Here is a 20,336-nt window from a genome sequence, read left to right on the forward strand (position 1 = left end):
CATGTTTGCAGTAATTTCCCCAAATGAATGTATAATTCATATGAAATAAAAACTAGCTGAATTAGTTTCTGTCTTTCTTAGTAACTGATAAGAAACTTGACAGCCAGATCGAGTTTGTTTAAGAGGTATCAGGGGCGGACAACTTCAAATGAAAGTGAGTGAATCTGGTACTTCCTGCGCTGCACATTTATCAGTGGAAGTCAATTACTCAACTATCACTAGTCACACATACCATCGATGCACCGATAGTTTTTTGTTTCTATCATCGATTAATTGCTGTCGGTGGCTCAACAGTTGCAATCCATCGATAGTTGGATGCATTGTTACAGCCCTGCAGTCCAGTGATAATCAACATGAGCTTTGATCGACACAGTTGGAATAAGACAGTGTCAACCAAGTCAAGGAGTATGACCACCCAATCCTGTAAATCGCCTTTTACAACAAGCATGGGTCCCTGATGACCAATTCCGTATGCCATTCCCAAACTAAATGTATGTCAGTTTGTAAATACAAAGCAGATTCCACTTCCTGTTGTCCATCCAGGTTCAACTGATATGTGTGCTGTCTGTGAAGCCATTTCTTCCTGATTCAGCTGTGACAAGACTTGGATAAGGCTGCAAGTGGTGTAAAAACCTGCTTGTTCTAACATGCTAGTGTTTATATCTGCTAAACTAGTCTGTTAATGATGACAGAATCTCTCCACTCATTAAAATTGTGTCTGCTTGTGGAAAAATCCCTGCAGTTTTAAAAATTGGATATTAGATTTCCCTTTGAAGAAAAACATTATCAGTTGAGAATCAATGTTCGTAATAGATTAAGTTTGAACTGTTGGTGGAGTTATGTCCCCTGTTTACTGCCTGATGCCAGTGAGAGCATCTGCAAATTGGATTTTGAGTTTTAGTTCTGCTCACTTGAATTGTTTACACGCCTCATTTCCCTGTGTGTGCAATACCACAGCTTCAGCCATTGCAACGGGAGACACACAAAGATTCTCTTTCACTCCCTCATCCAGTGGAGAAACATTTTCATAATTTGTCTTAGTGTGGGAAACACATGTTGTGAATGGTCAGTAATGTCAATATGGCTGTCGTCTGCTCCCTTCTGCCAGTGTTCTCCTGCTCCACTTCCTATCTTCAAGGGAATAGCAAAATGTGATGTGCATATGTTAAGTTCAGTGCCAAACTTCACCCCTATTTAGACTCAATAGTGGCCATACCTCAAGGGAAATAATGTCTCATGTTTCACATCGACCCTGTCCCTCACCTCAATTATTCCTGGGAAGTTTTTGCACATTCATCCAGATTTTGATGAACATGTTATTTTTGTGCCTTTTCTTTGTTTCTGGACGTGATTATGTGGGCTGTAAGATTTTTAATAAAGTGTCTAAGTGAGTGAGTGGGTGGATTTGGTTTGATGCTCCTGTGAACAGTTTTTCAAGGCAACAGTTGGTCACTTACTCACTCACTCACTCAGTTTGGGAGTAAAGCCAGAGTTGATTTAGATCTAGATGTTATTTGAGTGAACCTGTGAAGATCTGGGATAGAATAGGTCTTCTTCAACCTGTGCTTGCCACAAAAGGCGACTGTGCCTGTTGTAATTGTCCGAATTACGCAGATCGATGCTCATCCTATTGATCACTGGATTGTCTTTTCCAGACTCAATTATTTACAGACTACTGCCATGTATCTGGAATATTGCTGCTTGTGGCATAAAGATTCACTCACTCACTATTTTAGCGATACCAAGGTATATTGCTGGCATATTAGGGTACATTACTAGTATCAGGGCAAACTGGTACTTCAGCATTTTTCCCAGTCGTTTTTCAAAGCAACCCCAGTGAAGTTTGGGAGGAAGAAAAGGCCTCAGTAACAAAAGGTTTTTCATAATCTGAGATCCCATTCCCATGGAAAATGTCTGAACTGTCTCATTCTTGTTGCAAGAACAAAAATGTTACAATCCACGACCGAGTAAAAATGTGTGTATGATGGTACTGACTGTGACAAGTTTGTTGCGCGTGCTATCAGTTACTGTCTTGCCGGGATATCTTTCATCACTCATGCTGAAGCAAGTTCCTCTCACTCATTCGAGATTACCTCATTCGTGCTTCTCTTCCAAGGGGGGAGTGGCATGGTTAAAGTGGTAGCTCATAATGACGAAGATCTGGGTTCAGTTCCCCACATGGTTCAAGGTGTGAAGCCAATTTGTGGTGTCCCTTGCTGTCGAATTGCAGAAATATTTTTAAAAGGGGTGTAAAACTGAACTCACTCGCCCATATGGATTCTGGATCAGAAGGGGTAGCGTAATGGTTATAGCCTTCACTTGTCAAGCTGAAAGCCCAGGTTCAATTCCCCACTATGGTACACACAGTATATGAAGTGCATTTCCAATGTACCTATCAGTGATATTGCGGGAATATTGCTAAAAGCAGCATGGAACCCAGCTTACTCTGGGTCACTTTTGAACCTGAAGGTCCTGGTGTAGAATAGGCCTTCAAGCAACCCATGCTTGCCATAAAAGAGGAATATGCTTGTCGTAAGAGGCGACTAACGGGATCAGGTGGTCAGGCTCGCTGACTTGGTTGACACGTCATCGGTTCCCAATTGCGCAGATCGATGCTCATGTTGTTGATCACTGGATTGTCTGGACCAGACTCAATTATTTATATACAGATCGCCGCCATATGGCTGGAATATTGCTGAGTGCGGCGTAAAACAAAACTCACTCACTCACTGGGTCAGAATTGGCTTCACATGACAACCTTTGTTAGTCAGAAAACATGATGTCATGTTTCAAGGTCCATCACTCAATAGTCCTATCTTTGTACAGATTCGCTGTGATGGTGTCCTTAGCATGAAACTCTGGTTTGTGTAATCCAGGCCCGATTATTTATAGCCTGCTGTCCTATTGCAGGAATATTGCTCTGAGCGGCGTTAAACAACAAACAATGCAACAAGCACCAACTCAACTCCATCACACTAATGGTTACATTTGGCAATAAATGAATATCACTGGCTGAGAGAGATGCTGAATTGTCTTCTGTAACAACCGCTGAAGTGCTTAATAATGATATACCCTTGAAGGGCCTGACACTTCACCGAGTGTGATTGGGCATATGCAGTGCTTTCTGGAGAACACAAGCCAGGGCTATTGGAGCAGGGAATTCTTCAGTATTGATTCTATACATACTGCACACAGCGATACATATATATCTGTCAAATATGTCATGTCTATTTCTATACCACAACTTTGAACACATCCTTGAAAAATGCAAGACAAGACGTCTTGTTCAGTATGTTTCTACTGAGAAGGTAATTTTTTCATCAAGGCTATTGTTCTGGAAATAATAGCAACAAATTTTATTCCATAATCTTAAGAATCCTCTGTATTGCAGAATCCATATTGTGCAATATCATAAACATGGGATATGAATTCTTATCAAATAGTATCAAGGGTAGTAATGTCCAAGTCCAGAATTATCACCTAAGAATTGGGTTATGGTTAGTTGGAATGGTAAATACTGTTCCAGTTATTTGAGCAGGTTCCACAAACAGATCTTAGTCTCGGGATGATTTCAACTCCCATACAATATTGCTGACTTAGCACTTACATTCTTTTGATGAATTGGTTGTGCAATTGGATTTAGAAGTAGATATTTGGAAATCAAGGTGGGGTCATCAGTCTAATGAACCAACACTCAGGCCACAAGGTCATTGAGCTGCTGTGGCAGAATCTTTATAATGTTGTACTGGATTAAACAGAGCATAATAAAACTACTGAACACAACATCAGCATCATCATATATCAAAATGGCTGACAGCTATGAGGTTTCCATTGCTTCTTGTTAGATATAAAGGTCAGGACTTGGCAAAGATACAGGTTGTTCATCTGAGTGGAAAGTTCAGCGTACAATTCATTTCTGTCCCTCACTGTAATATTGCAGGAATATTTTTAAATGCGGCATAAAACTCAACTTACCAGTACTGTTGGATTGTAACTCATATTGTATGAAATACTCACTCTTCAATCCGTTGTGAATTTAAGAATAATATCTTGTAGTTTGTATTAAAACTCAACATTTACTACAAGTAATATTCTTTATCATAGGATTGACGCTAATTCAGCTATCCTTGTTAATTATTTAGTAACCACATTATTTTGATGCTGAGAACCATAAAACTAGACTCCCTCGCTCCCTCACTATGTTTATTACAACAAACTATTTTTTTGTCCTGTCCAATTGCTGTTCGTGTTACTCAAGATTGACTGTGGTTATAAGGAATGAATAGGTGAAGTTATTTTTTGCCAAACTCCGCAATATTCCAGCTATATGACAGCAGTCTGTAAATAATGGACCAGACAGTCCAGTGATCAACAGCATGAGCATTGATGCGCAACTTGGAGATGGTGACATGTGTCGCCCAAGTTGGCGAGTCTGACCACCGGATCCTGTTAGTCGCCTCTTACAAGCACTAAAGTTAGTGATGTTGTGGAAGTATGTTGTATTTACAGGCCAATGTCATAGATTACTGAGTGTAGAGTTAAGCGAGTGAGTGAGTATGGTTTTATGCCCCTTTTAGCAATATTCCAGCAATATCATGGATGGGGACACCAGAAATGGACTTCGCACATTGTATCCATGTGGTGAGTCAAACCTGGGTCTTCAGCCTGATGAGGGGACACTTTAACCACTGGACTACCCACCATCCCAGGCAGATTAGAACAACAAGCTCGGTATCATAAAACAATTCTTTTTCATATGTCTGAAATAGTCATCTCCAATAATTTAAGCCCTTTTACCCTTTGGCCATTGTGGAAAACAGTGTGTATGTTGAGAGTATCAAGATTGATGGCAGATGCTGTTTCATTCTGCATATACTAAGCTTATACTTGAAGAAATCAATAGTAATTTTTCATAACAGGCTGTTGCAAACATGAAAAAAATCCAATATATCGAATTGGGAATATTCTGCCATACGTATGTAGTCTGCAAAATCTCTGACATTGTTATGAATTCCTGGTATGAATACTTGTTATACATCAGGCCATTTTCTTTCAATTACTGAAGGTTGCAATGAAGTGGGAAGGCTTCATGTTGGGTCTGCAGTCAAATGAGACTACTTACAGTTGATGAATGCTGTAGACACGACATTGGATAGTGTTTCACTATTTATATGGCAGTTTACTATACTGAGTTACATCCCTTACTTATGTACGGATCTGCTTATATTGGTATGTGTCATACTTGCCTTGATTTTATCTATTGTACATTGTTTTCTAAACAAAAGGGGTCAGTTGGGTAACCAAGTGGTTCAATCAGCATGCTGAAAGTCTGGGTTCGATTCCGTACATAGGCATAGTGTGTGAAGCGTATTTCTGGTGTTTCCCGCCATGATATTATTGCTCTGGAATATTGCTAAAAGTGGTGTAAAACTCAATTCACTACAAACATTCAGTGAACATATAGGTTACACTTTCATACTTCACATTCGACAGACATTAATTTTGAATAACCGAAGTGCTTTTGACTATGAAAAGCCAAATCTACCTGACTTAGTCAAATAATTATTTGTGTACACATGAAATGCTAACTGATTGCAGTATTCTTACTGAAGATGCTCACCCATTTGTGATTTCTTGTGGCTCAAGTTGTGAAAAATATATGTCAACAATCTGTAAATAATCATGTCTGAACCAGACAATCCAGTGATCATCAGCATGAGCATCAATCAAGTAGGATACTATGACATGTGAATTGTCCTCCAGAAACTTATGCTTTTTGTAATAGGCAATAACTGGATTGGGTGGTCAACCTCAGACTCTGACACACATTTTCTACCAGTTGTATAGATAAAATGCTCATGTTGTTGTCAGGTTTGTCAGGTCCAGAATCATTTATTTACTGTTGCTGCCATACAGCTGGACTATTGCTGTGCAAGGCTAGGTCAGTGTATACTGTTTTACAAATTCTATTCCAATTGGCCAAACCTGCAATTAGGAAAAGGCATTATTTATGTTAGTCAGGTTATTTATGTTCATATCAACCAATTTGCTGTAAATAAATGGAGTTACAACAAGGCAGCGACCTTTGGATATTTAGGAAACAAACAGAAATGGTGTAAGACCTGTGTGACAAGAACAGACAGGCCATGGTATCCACGTTTATGTATTTACAGGTGTGGCTACAGAGTAATGCAACACTTCCTTGTATTGGGTTGCACTGATGTGTGAATGGTCCAAAGGCATTGTGTCTTGTTGATTTGACAAAAATGTTTAACTCTTGTGTATCATCTTCCTCTTCAACATCATTCACATCATAAATTATGTATTTTGTATAGTGTATCACACAAAACAAATATTTAGAATTTTCTACAGAAGCCCTCTTCATTGTCAACTACAGAACTAGTTTCAAAGAAACTAGTACCTCTAACAGGAACTGGTTCTTCAGCAGAAAAGCTATGTTTTTTGTCTGCGTGTTCTCGAGTCAACAGTTAAAGAGTTGTGTCCCTTTGATCTGACAGACTCCTGTGATTGTCAGGGATCCTGAATAATTGTACTGGTTGACCCAAGGTTACCAACGCTGTATCCATGCTCATGCATATCAGTGTTCACGAATGGTGTTTCAAAGTAACAGGACGTTGGTTCCTGTAAGTTTTAGATGTCTGTCTGACCCACTGAAAATTCACAGGACCCACAGAATGAAATTAAAGAGACATTTCCAATTAACATTTATCATAAGTGGCATTGAAATTATTAAAGTTATATAATGACAAACGTTATAAACATAAATTTATAAACATTGAACAAGTATCACATGCCACAATTAACAACTTCAGACATAGTTATTGTGATATATTCAGTCAGACACTGGGGCCACCAGGTTGGGGACTTCTGTCTGACCGTTGGCAAATCTACCGGATTTGTCAGAGGGTCAGACACTATTCGTGAACACTGGCATATATCTGAAATAGTTGTGTTCTACCAAACACACTCATTGTCCACTAATGCTTTATACATTTTGCTACTTCTTATGCTTGTTGGATAAACGTGTTCACGCCAAAGACTCCGGTTTGATTCCCAACAATATGTGAAGCCCATTTCTGGTGTCCCCATCGTGATATTGTGGGAATATTTTAAAAGCGGCGTAAAACTGAACTCGCTCGCTCTTATGCTGGTACCCATTAGTAACCTCGTCACATTCTTTTGTTCCTGCATACAAATAACATTGAAGTGGTAGAACTATTTCACAATGTCTCACATTTCTCTGATCTTGGGTTGTAGAGAATATAATATCGGTCTTCCTGTCTGAATTTGGATGGGATAATCTGGAATTATTTATATAGCTGGGACTTAGTCTGGGAGTGTAGACAAAAGTATGTATAATCCATAATAGATAGATGGTATCACGCAGGGCCTGTGACTGCTTACCGAAATAACGCAGGTCTTCGGAACAGGGTGTCTGCTTTGACAATAAATAGATGACTCGTCCCTGCGTACTAAACCAGACAGTCCTGATGAAATTATGAAAACGAGAATGAATGTCACTGTTAGTGATCATGATTTCTATGCAACAGGCTTTTAACCTGGTCGACAAGTACACTTGTTGCCGGTTCAGAGTATGTCGCTCTTTGTTACGCTCATTTTCGGCACAAAACTCATTACCATTACTTCGTCCATTTCTTGCCCTGGCAAATTTCGAAGAATCCTTGACATAAAGTGTATTAGTACCATGCTTGTACTGACATGTACGGACCCTCCTTGGTTACGAGGCTGCGGAGCAATAAGCAATATTGAGGCCTAATATGTCTCTATTGAGTGATAACCATGCTGATCAATTGACTCTAGCTAGCCGATATTGGCTAGCGGTGGAGCGCTCTTGTATAGAGCATTGATCTGGCATCTTGCAGGCACTACGTATCGCTGCGATACTACACACACCAGCCCAGTTGTTGGCTCCATGGAAAAACCTTGCCAATTTCATTCTGGAGGGACATGATCTGTGGCCACTTTATTGGATACACTGTTTCTCGTTTCTGGATATTTCATATGTTCTGCCTGTTATAAGGTTTGTACATCTTGTTTATTCCCAGTTCACGTCTGCTTTTATTGTTCCATGAAATGTTCATGACACCTGTTCATTTTCTTTGAAAGACAATGATTGGACAGTGATTTTTGTTTTTTCTTTTTATAAATTTACTGAGCTGGTGTCAAGAATTGTTCGGAAACTGTTACAGGAAATTAGAATAATTTCTCTGTTTCATCTAAGTTACTTTTCCACTTTTAGGACTAAGTGTAAAATGAAAAAGGAAAATATGTTTGCAAATCAAATGCATTAAGTTTGGAATGATCTGGATTGCTTTTACATCCATTAAAGCTGTAAAATATGTTATAGTTTGTCCTTAACCTTTTCTGTAATTGATTTTGCATTCTTATCATAAAAAGGCACGTCTCTAACTTTGACCGGAAGTGATCTAAGACAGAGTAAAAATATTACAATGTATATCCTAGATGTTTGTCTCTCTGTCAGTGAACAAACCTACAAAGCATATAAACAAGTGGTATCATTTGTTACGTTTTTCTCTTTCCCTTGATGCTTGTTTTGTTTGCCTTAAGTACCATTTGTCACTGAACATCTGATTAAATGAACATGAATAGAAAACAGGTTAAAGTTCAGCATAAATTTCATGGCTGTTCCTATGGCAACTGATATGGAATTTCACTGCCATATTTGCAAAATCTGCTGAAACCCCGCATGGTATATATTTCATATCATTTTCTTCTCAAAGACAAACTGTCCTGATCCCAGATAGACTTGTGGAGTATATAACACAGACCTTGGTGGTTGGAGTGGTTTCTTATTTAAGCCCAGCTTGGTCCATGCTGGCATGTACTTGAAAGAAAACTGCACTTTTTCTGAACTTTTATATTTTATGCATTAAAATAGTCATAAAGCTGTTTTTCTCTCTCTGTAGGTGTAGAAACTTTTGTTTATAAAACCAGCTCAGAAAGGCAAAAAATGCCATGCAGTGTGAGGAGCCATTATTGATTGCTGATTGAATCCTGCGATCTTATCTATGGTCGGCATTTATGTTAATGAGACTGTTTACCAGCAAATCGGATTATTGTTCTCTTCGAGGTGTATTTGTCATGGCATGACAGTTCCGCCATCTATGGAGTAGAAACTAAAACCACGGTAAATATTCTTTTTCAATTTTCATTGTGTTGTGGATGGGGAATGGGGAAGGTGGTCTAGATCATGAAATTTGAGTTGTGAGTGGAGTTAGGGTTTGGTAGCCAGTGATCTGGGCTGGGGTTTGTAGGGAAGCGTTCTTGTTAGTTGATGTATATTTTAGCATGAGTATGAGGTACTCTCGGCAGGCAACAATGATGTCATCGCTAGCTCTTGCTGGACATGCTGATACAGTATGTTCTATGTCTTCATTTGCCTGTAGAGTATTTGGTCTGCAGGAGGGCTTTCATTGAATCTTTTTCACTTGAGAAGGGCATAGTTTATAAAGGATATTGAAATATGTTGATAAGCCATTGATTTACTAATCTTGCTTTAGTTAAGGAATGGAATAGAGGATATTGAAGGGCCAAGTTTTCTTAATTCTGAGCAAACAAAATCTATTTTGGTGTCTTTGCAGATTATTGTTTCAAGAGAAATTCTTGGTTTTGAAAAGATTTCCATTTTTCAACAGAGCTTTTGAAATGGAAAATTTATGCTGGAATTTTCGATGGATTGGTTTTTTAATTTCAAAAGCTCTTAGAAATGGAAATCCTTATTATTGTAAATTGTGGGTATAACTTTTTCTTTTGACAGGAAATCTGTATATTTTCCAAATAATGTTATACTTTTAAAAAGTTTTTGCTTAAAGTACATAAGTTTGTCTCTGTAAGATCTTTTTATTTGCATCTGTGTGTAAGTAAAGATGAAGAAAGCCAAATGTATCCTTTTAGCAGAGTGCAGAAATGAAATCCTTGTCCAGCAATTAGGTCAACCAACTCTGTCCATGATGGGAGTCTGAATCACTGGCAGACATATTTAATATCTGGCTCACTCAGTTGGTTCGTAAGGCAGTCAAGAAAACTGACACAACCGAACACAAAGCAAATTGATCTGAACGAATCTTTGATTCTTCTTCATCAAAGATTTGTAATGAAGAAAATCTAAAAATATCGGTTGCCATGGAAAAGTATAATCAGCTATTTATCCTCAGGAGACGTTGTTTGTAGGCTGAGTATCTCTTAAAGTAGATAGACATTTTTCTCAGTTTACATGATCTATAAGATCTTGGGGCAAATTTTAATTTGATTTGTAAATACTGCAAATAAAAATAGGAACACAGATAAATTGACACCAATACTACTGACAGTTCGAGTTATGTTAACAGGGCAAATATTTTGCCTACATGAGCAGCAAATTAGGTGGAAAGGATTTGTTTTTGATTGCTAAGAGTATTCATTCTGATTTAGTGCATCTTGAGATTGGTTTGTAAAAGTGTGCTGTTTTACTTACAAGTGTCTGGAAATAATGCTTAACATGATATGTGCAATATCCTTGTATGCTGCATGGAAGTGGAAAATTACATTTCCAATTTATACATTTTGTAAAGAAACAGAAACAATTTTCTGTCCGATCAGAAGTACAAAGTTAATAATGCCTGTTACAATATCCTCAATTCCAGATTCTATTATATTAAATTTTATTTAGATTAGTGATGTTTTTTTTCATTCCAAGTATTTGTTTTTTATCCAGCTTAAGTAAGTAGAATTCCACCTTAATGCAGCAGTTCTTGTCAGAATTGTCCAGACTGCAAAATGTTGTACTATATAGTTGATGGTCTGGTCCTTAATTTTGTCTGTTGGTGAAGCATAAAGGGCTAAAAACCTTCCATAGTCAAAGTAGGTCTCCGGCAACTGTCACAAAAAGAAAAAGCAAAACAAAGCTATTGTTTCCCTGAAATAATACTAAAACACACGGTAGAAGTAATATTAAGGATTTGCATCTGACTACAGCTTCTGAATGAATATGCTTTGTGTAGCAAGGGCAGGTATATTAAATATACCGTATTAAATGTATGAAGTTACATGCAACAAAAAGGTAATAAATTCCTGCATAATTACTCCCAGAACACCTGATGGTAATGAAAACATAAGCACAGGTAGCTCAGTGGTTAGGCATCAGTTCATTCTTTAGGGGTTGTCACCCTTTGTCATCTCAGGAACCGTTGATTGTGGTTTGAATCCTTGTCTGCATGAATATGTTACTGGTTATGTCAGCAGTATACGTGTGATTGGGTTTTCGTCCCATTCAAAGTTCATAGTCTCTGATATAACTGAAAAGTTCATGATAGCATCAAACTAAAGTCACTCACTCACTCACTCACTCACTCACCCCATGGTGGAGGTGCTAGGTAGTGCCACTATAAGTAGTTTGCTTCGTCATGCACAAGTGTATTTTGATAATGAATTTCAAATTGTGAGCAGGCAGTAAACACAACGGTTAAATCATGCAAAGCCTTCCTCTTTGGTTATCAAAGGTGGTGGATGGTTAAAGCATTTGCTCATCATGCCAAAGATGCGAGTTTGATTCCTCATGTGGTTACAATTTGTGAGTCCCATTTCTGGTGTCCTCTACTGTCAAATTGCTGGAATATTGGTAAAATCGGGATAAATCCAAACTGACTCACTCGCTTTGGTTATAAGCAAGACATGAAAATTGAGGACAGAGTTGGAAGTAGCTCTTTTTGCACAAGCCACATCCGTGAATTCCACAGGCTGTATGTTGTCATTATCGTGCACCTTCTGTTTCCAAGTTCATTTCTATCCGTGCTTATATGGTGTTCTCTTGGGCTACAGAAAACATTGTATGTTTTTGATGAAGTGAATATCATTAAAAACAGATAAATGAATCTTGAAAACTTAAATCACACATTATGACTACTAACATTGGTGTTCATGGTTCCAGATGCAGCCAAATCACTGACCTTTTATTTGCTTCTGCACTCTTAGTTGGTCAATTGATGAAGATGTCAATAATGTATGTTTATCATGCCTCAGTAAGGAAGAAGCTCTCTTATCGCAGTGTAAGATAGGCAATCAAAGGGAATAGCATTGCCTTGGAATGTCCCCTGACACCATGGAACGAATTTTGATGACCTGGATGTCCCTGAACCATGGAAATCATTGTTCATGATGGAATTGTGTACATATTAACAGATGTTGGAACACTCTTAGTCCGTCTTCATTTGGGCAGGCTTCTTGTGAATGGTGCCATTTCTTTTGTCCCATGCACCAATGAGTCAGTGTTTGAAGTCAAAGGTTATATTGCTGGAACTGGTCGATGTCAATCCATGTTGGCTGAAATAAGCAATTCTGTTGATTTTCAGGCCAGATTTGGTTCATTAGGCGTCATTGTACCCTAACAATATGGCAGGGTAATCTAGTGGCTCGTCACACTGAAGATCTGGGTTTGATTCCCTACATGGGTACAATGTGTGAAGGCCATTTCTGGTTTCTTCTGCTATGAACTTGCTGGAACATTGCAAAAAGTGGCATAAAACTAAACTCACAAATGGTGTGGATAATTGCTAATTACATCGTTTACTAAATTGTCAAGACAAGTATTAGCTACAGTTGCAGATGTTTCAAGACTGCAGGTCATCAGGATGCTAACAGCACTGTCTGGATTAGTGGTTTTGACCGTGTCGTACTAGCTGTAGATTATCGCACACAATGATAGAATGGGTCTTGATGTTGTTACTGCACTACAGGGACATACTGGCTCCTTGTATGTGTGGGCAGATGTTGGCTAACTAGGGTTGGATGACCTCAAAGTGTGAATGTGTTTATTTCGATGGCTTCCACCTAGGAGGTCCCAAGTCTCATCACTCGACTGACTGATTTCAGTGAGCACTGAAGGAATATGTCAGTGCATCCACTTTGGGCATATTGGTTGTCTTGCTTCAGGCAAAGACCCACTTTCTACTCTGCACAGTTATTGTCAGTGGTCTATTTAGGAGGTCCTGCATCTCTGTGGATCCACGGATCCTAGGTTCAAGTCCTTGATCTGTCCAGGTTTTGCTGGATCTCTTTCACAACACAAATGCTAATCTGTACAAATGCATCATTATGGTGCTAATCTATTTCACTCACCCAATAGCAAAACATGTATTTCATGATACATGAGACTTACTGTTATAGGTTTTGATAGCTTTAAGAAAATGCGACTTTGATGCAGGTTGTAAATTGTTGGCATTTTGTGCCAGAAATGAAGGTACTTTATCTAAAAGTAAATACAGTTTTCTTCAAAACATTTAGGAAAATATATGTATCTTCAAAACAAATGCATATGGAGGCTGTAACAAATATTAGTTTTTGGACAAAGACACACAAATTATTCTAGACCAGTAGGAGTTTGTCTGTGTCCCAGATGCTAGCAAATAAATTTATTGTTTGGAAATGATGTTTTTTTCACACTGCATTGCTATCAGCAAAATATCTAAAGCCTTCCTCAGAATATTTAGTTGTTTGATTGCCTTCCCCTAGAATATTTATACAGATGTCCTTTTGTGAAGTGCTCTTTCAAATTAAGCCTGATATGGCTGTCTGTCAAAAGAATTGCAAGTATGTGTCACGTCTGAATTTCAATTCAAACAATTCCACAAAGGCAGAATATTCTCCCATAAATTCCAACCAATTCCCATCCAATTTTCTCCATGAGAGATCAGGGCACTCCATATGAAACATGATATTCAACAACAAAAATCTATGTCACTAGTGACTAATATAATGCTCCAGATTAGTAAGGGCAAGACTAGCATGAATTGTGTTTGTATGGCAGTTCGGTCATATACACATTGTGAAGCCTACAGTGAGGCAGTTGTGGTTTTGTGGAGTTAATTCCCTTTCCACTCATTATGATGAATATTTGATCACCAAGCAGCATGTAGTGTTCAAACTCCCATCCCTCGGGACCAGTTCAGGTGGACATACATGCTAGTTAGCTTTAATATGGCTGCTAAGTCTGGTTTTACCTGAGTTTTCTGTCAGTCTAGTATTGGTATCCCCAAACGTACTTAATCATCAGGTTTTGCATCACAGCAGCTTTAGAAGCTCTTGGGTTTAGTATTGTATGTCATTGGCCAATTTCATGCATTATGGAAGGGAAATGGTTTGAAAATGTGGTGAAGTGAGTTTATTAGAGTTGTGTGGATGATAGCACATGACGTAATGGAGGAGATGAAATATGTATGAACTAAAGGAACTAGAATTAATCTTGTATTGATACAGTTGCATGGCTGGGTGGAAGGGTATTGTTCATCACTTAGCTGGCTTTATTTCATCACTAGGGGATTTAGTGCAACACAGGTTGATCATTTTATGGATTTTTTTTTAAACTTTCATATATCTGAAAAATAAACCATCAATTAGTAATGCCAAGCACTTGAAAAGATTTCTACAAAAACAGTTTACTCAAGTGTTTAACCAGGTCTGATTTTAGTATTCAGACAATTATTTGCTTCCTTTTTCAATCCACTAAAAGGGTAGATTCTGTCTTTGTGCTACATTAAATCCTAAAACCAGAATATTCAAGATTGTAGATATCTTAAGATGTCACAATTATGTAAAATTTTTGGGTAAGAATAAACCATGAACTTTGTCACCCTCTTAACATTATGATCAATTCTACAGTATGCTTTCTGTAAATTATCTTGCTTATGGTGATACTTTACTTTACATTTTAAATTGAGTGCTTTGAAATTTGAGTGTTCCCTACATTCTATCTAAGCTCTCCTCAGTGTCACTGACCTCCACTTATAGTCAGTGTCTTTTTTCATAGCTTAAAACACTATCCTCCTTCCAATGTTATTCAGTTATTCACAGACACACAAAATAAAATATCCTGATTTTCAATTCAATTATAAGAATGACAAAAATACAACTGAAACATGACCTACATACAGATCTAATTCTTTTTCTTGTCAGAGATTGCACAGGATCTGATCACCCAGAGCAATAAATATCATTCAACCAAACGTAGTTGTCAGGCAAATAGTCTGAAAGACCAGTTTCTTTGTTGCTGGAAACCTTACACGTCTTCTTGTGAGTTGTCCAGTGGAACTGCGTCTTCCCAGTGGCCTGAACACATAATAATGGTGTTAAGCTGCTCCATTGCCTGTATAGTTTAATGCCATGGTTTAGTACTTTCTGCAAACACCTGGAAATGAAGCCCAATGATAAATCATTAACATGCGCCAGTCTCGTCTTTCAACATCAAACAAACCCTTGAAATGCTTTACTGCTCAATTTAGAGTGCTTCAGCTCAAAATAAATACCCAATTTTATTGGATATTTCCAAAACCAATTTTTCATACAATACCTTGGCTGGATTATTAAGTGTGGATAAATATTTCGTAATGAAGAATCAGAATATGGTTCATTAGCATGGACAGATTGTAACTACTTTTTGGTTCTTGTATGTTTCCAAATCTCTCCTTAAATAGTTTATTCCTAATTAGTAAAGAAAAAAGGTTATTGGTTCACTGGTATATGCTAATCAACATCTTTGAATAAATTAACATCTACCCACTGAATTGAACATATTTCACAGAAAGACTTACACGGGCTTTGTTGAATATGTTTTTATCAGAGTCTGTATGACAGACAAACCTTGTGTGATCAAGTTGATAGTGTCACATCTTGTTTGGAAGAACAGAATCCTCTGATGTGCAAGCAATCCCTTGTCATGCTGTTGTCTCTCTTATCTAAATCTGATGGATTTGAAATACTCAGTGGCCGTCTGTTATAAACAAGATGAATGGGGGTATGACTTCAGTGGTAAAAGTTCTACAAAACCTGATTAATTCCCTCTATGCAGTTTAATGCAACAAACCATTGATATGACAAAGTCATTTTGTTTCCCTTTGGTCTTATGAAGAAAGCTGTGAAAACTAGGTTCATGCTACGTTTCATTGGTAAAATGAACCACAGCATAGATCTAACTGAAAGCTAAGTGTATGTTGATTGGCTTAAAATGTAGCAAGCATCCAATCAGGGTCATTGTTGTTGAGCTAAATGGTCAGAGCAATGATAGCATTTTGGAGAACTTAAAGTATGATGATAGACAGTAACATCCTGTTGTCGGCCTGCCTTCCTGCTCAGTGACTTTTGAAAACGGAATCATACTCTGTTAGGAAGCATAAATTTTGCTCAGACATGGATATTTAAGTAGTATTTTTGAAAAAAGGATAATTCAGCTGCAGATGACCATTAGCAAAGAGCTGTTTCATGTTGCGACTTATTTTATGGCACGCCAGGGAATGTAGTCAGCTGTAGCAACCGTATCTGATAAAATCATCATGCAGTTGTCCATGTTTTATGCTTCCATTTTTTGGTAGTTGTAAATTCTCCTTCTGTTGGCTAAATAGTGGGCCACATTTAGAACTACTGGATGACTACGTTGTGATATGAGGGGAAGTTGTCACAGCATCACATTGATTTAGCAAACTCAAAATAATTTCAGTTTCTTCTTCAGTTTCAGTCATAAATATCTGTTTGCGTAAATTCACCAGAAGTAAAGAGCTTACCAGTAGTGAAGAGGTCACCAGCCCTGTGCGTGAAATTACTGGCCAAAATGGGCGATGAAAATATTCTTTGGATAGACTTGTAAGACTCTATCTCACTCAGTGTTGGTAAATAGAGGTCAAAATGGGTGATCAAAATAGGTACAGTTACTAGTTGGATGATGACCTTGTAAGACCATATCTCACTCAGTGATGGAAATTAGTGGTCAAAAATGGCTTTGAAATAAGTATAGGTCTTGTTTAGATGACAATCTTGAAAAGACCATATCTCACTGTGGCTGAACACCTTGATTGTGTTAATCATTTCCTTCGTGACATCAAATTTGGGTGCTCCACACACCCAACTTGGATTAGATTGCTTGATACAGCTGGAAATGTGCGTACATCGTCTGGGATGCTATAGACTCCGTCACTGGTGTGAGAGATGAAGCTTGGTCCGATCAAGATTTGTAGGGTCCATGAAATCAGTAGGAAATCAAACAATGTTTAATTCAACCCTTTCTTATCCTAACTAGTTCCCAATTACGCTGGGTACATACATCTCGGAACATGTAACAGTCACTTCAAAGACATTGCATTGATTAACTTGCCCACACCTTGGACAATAAAAGCATCCCCCTGGAACCTAGTGTGTCTAATTAAACCTGTGTATCCCAACCAGGATGATATATCTGATATAGCTTCACTGACATCAGGGTGTAAATCTCCTTCTGTGTAGGTGCTGTTTTCTTGTGGCGGGAGGAAACATCTTGATTACCTCTGATCCATACAACTCACTTGATGGATATCAGGGAGATCTTCTGGTCAGTTTTCCTGTTATTTATACAACACATTCTTGATAAATATCACACTGGACAGTAGTGCCTTCAGGACTTCCACAGCAGTTTGGGAGATAAGAATGGGTACAGGGGCGGTATACTGAATTAATAGCTTTGTCTGTATCCCAGGTATTGGTATGTTCAAAGTATATTATGTAGGATGGGTGGGTAGGTAGTTTGTTGGGTCCATTTAATTTCACAGGGATGTATTTTAGGTTCAGGGTTTGCTTCTGTGTATTTATGAAATTTTAGGATTTCAATGAGATTCAGATTTGATTACACATGAAATGTTAGGTATCTTTCAGTATGTTTTAAGGTCACTGACAGCAATATTTAAGCAATATCTTCTTGGTGGGACACAAGATATATTGGTCTTCCTGGTCCGAACTAGATATTGTGATGTGCCTCACTGTTATTTGTAGGAGGGTAATGCAACATTCACTCTCTCATCTCATTCATTTGCTCTCAAATAGAATATACATATACTTGTATGTAAAACCATTGTCGTCCATTGGCAGCGATAAGACATTTCCTGAAGGTCATTCAGATGTTGAAAGTACACAGCCTTTCATGTTTTAGTCTCTAAACCACCATACAGCGCCAAGAGCTCATGATTACTTCCTGTTGTTGAGGTGGTAGCATCATTTCCATAAATTCATGAGCTAGTCCAGATAGCAAAGGTGCCATTATCTGTCTTTTGATACTCGTTCAGCCTTTGGTGTGATGCAGATTTATTGTGTTATCTTTAGGTCTTCCTCTTTCTGTTGTGGTGGCTGTGACATGTTTTACCATCTTTAGTTAGCAATATCTTTTTGAGCGATGTCTTTATAAAGGAAATGCAGTTGAAATGTTGGCATGAGAGGGACAGTGTTCATGTATTTAATTGGAAGGGTAATGGAATTGTGAAGTTGAATTCCATAGGGGGAATTTTTTTGTAAATGATATTATTATGTTATCAGATTCTGAAAGGATATTCTACATAGATAGCAAAAATCATGTTAAAGCATAGAAAATTTCTTTGAAAACATAAAACTGCAATTAATGTCTTTTCTTGGCAATAATGATCAGATTAAATTTTGATTTCATTAGGTGTGGTTCTTCGCTTGTACATGCTTTCCATTAAAAATACAGTTCTTATCTGAAATATATTTAGGTTATCCGTCACTGTAACCATTTGTTAAAGGTTTGAAGGAAAATGCAAATAAAAACAAACTAAAAATACTTTAAAAGAGGTGAAACAGAATGCATGTAAATTCTGGGCTTGAAACAAGTGCCTTGCATGTGCACCAAACAAAGTTTGAGTTATGTGATCTGTTTGTGTCAGAAATGTAAGAAGAACAGATAGTGGAATGTTGTCAATGTTGGCTGCATGTGTGCCTGATTCCATCAGTACGAAGTCGACTCTGACGTAAGCTACAGATGGCCCTAGTGATGCACTGCCAGCTGCGGAAAGATGGTTACATGACAATGATTCATGCTGTCACAGGTGCTGATTTAATCAGAGAAAACAGAAGGTTCATGTGACCTCGAGATCCCCACCCGGGAAGGGAGCACCACCTTGGATGGGGAACATATTCTTCATAGCTTCCGACATATTTGTTTCTGTTGTGTATGGAAAGCTTTGTTTACTGAAGTGAGTTTGACAGATGTAGGTTCTTGAAGTCTCCATCAGTTCATGTCATGAAACAGCATTTGCAAATCCCAGATGCAGTGCTCTAGCACAGCCTGCTTTTAATGGTGTGCACATGGGTCATATATTCTTCAGATGTGTGTATGAGTTTAAGTATTTTTCGATGTTTCATGACTCTCTATGGATATAGACAGGACTCTAGTGAGAGATAACTTCAATGCACAGAGAGTTGTTACAAGAGCTTGGAATTTCACACATTGGCTGCTGTGCAGCATTGGAGTTTTCAAGTAATTAGAGGGACAGCAGAATAGTGGTTTACCGTCCTGCAGCTTGATGAGTGGATTTTTGTGTCCTCTTTGTGTGGCAGTTCAGAGTGAGAGAGTTTGGTTTTATGCTACTTTTAGCAATATTCTAGTAAAATCATGGCAGGGGACATCACACAATATATCCATGTAGGTCTTCGGCATGACAAGTAAATGCTTAAACCACTAGGCTACCCCACCACCCAACAGTGTAAAATGTGGGGATGTACAGTGTGGACAAACCTAATGGATATCACTGATATAGATATCTCCTCATCAATGTTACATTCCGGTTTGACAGTGATACGAGAATCTGTGAAATATAAGAAGACATTAAGCATAAAACTAGTTCATATTGTTATATCCCCAACCTGAAAGAATAGGTTCTAGTCCCAGGCTTGCCTGGAGTGATTCTGCATCATTCAGTACTAGAGGTGTGACGATACGATAATTCACGATACGTACGATATCTTGGAACAATACGATGTGATTCGATTCACATCACGATATGCTATCTCGAGTTATTTTCTTTAAAAACGTATGTTTTGATATTAAGTAACAGTGTAAATTTGGCATTACTGCCGAGTTCTAATGAAAATTAGCAGTATTAAGGTCAACGATACGTATCACGATTTGAAAAAGTATTGATATATTTATCGTCTGATAAAGTATCACAAGTATCGATACTACAATACATCGTCACAGCTCTATTCGGTACCATCCCTTTAATTTTCACCAAAGTGTTTAACCTCCTACAATCTGTGTTTCTGAAGAGTTTGGAAGCCTTACACACTGTGTCATGAGTAAAATACCTAAATACTAAATATAGATGTCTATAGTCCATTAGATTCTATGCCCAGTAGAAAGATCATATCATCTAAGTGATCTTGACCAAGACTTGTGGAGAGTTTGGGAGTGAGGTTTGGACATTCCCTTATTTTGTTGGGACCTTCTGCGGTTTTTTTCCCGAATTTGAAACTTAGCCTGGATATTCAATACT

General features: G+C 38.0%; 1 protein-coding gene across 9 annotated transcripts in view; it reads left to right on the forward strand.

Annotated features, from left to right (window-relative positions):
- LOC137291729 (receptor-type tyrosine-protein phosphatase delta-like) overlaps positions 1-20,336 on the forward strand; it is a 415,228-nt gene that overhangs the window by 85,043 nt on the left and 309,849 nt on the right. For 7 of the 9 annotated variants that reach the window (XM_067823205.1, XM_067823218.1, XM_067823212.1 and 4 more), the window contains exon 1: positions 7,933-8,062. The exons of 1 other annotated variant lie outside the window; for it this stretch is intronic. The gene's annotated coding sequence lies outside the window, so the exon portion shown is untranslated. Of the gene's footprint in view, positions 1-7,932; positions 8,063-9,169; positions 9,191-20,336 lie in introns of those variants that run through there. One more of the 9 variants, XM_067823206.1, reaches the window with a different exon arrangement.

This window comes from Haliotis asinina, chromosome 7 (genome assembly GCF_037392515.1).
Source record: "Haliotis asinina isolate JCU_RB_2024 chromosome 7, JCU_Hal_asi_v2, whole genome shotgun sequence".
Lineage (NCBI taxonomy): Eukaryota > Metazoa > Mollusca > Gastropoda > Lepetellida > Haliotidae > Haliotis > Haliotis asinina.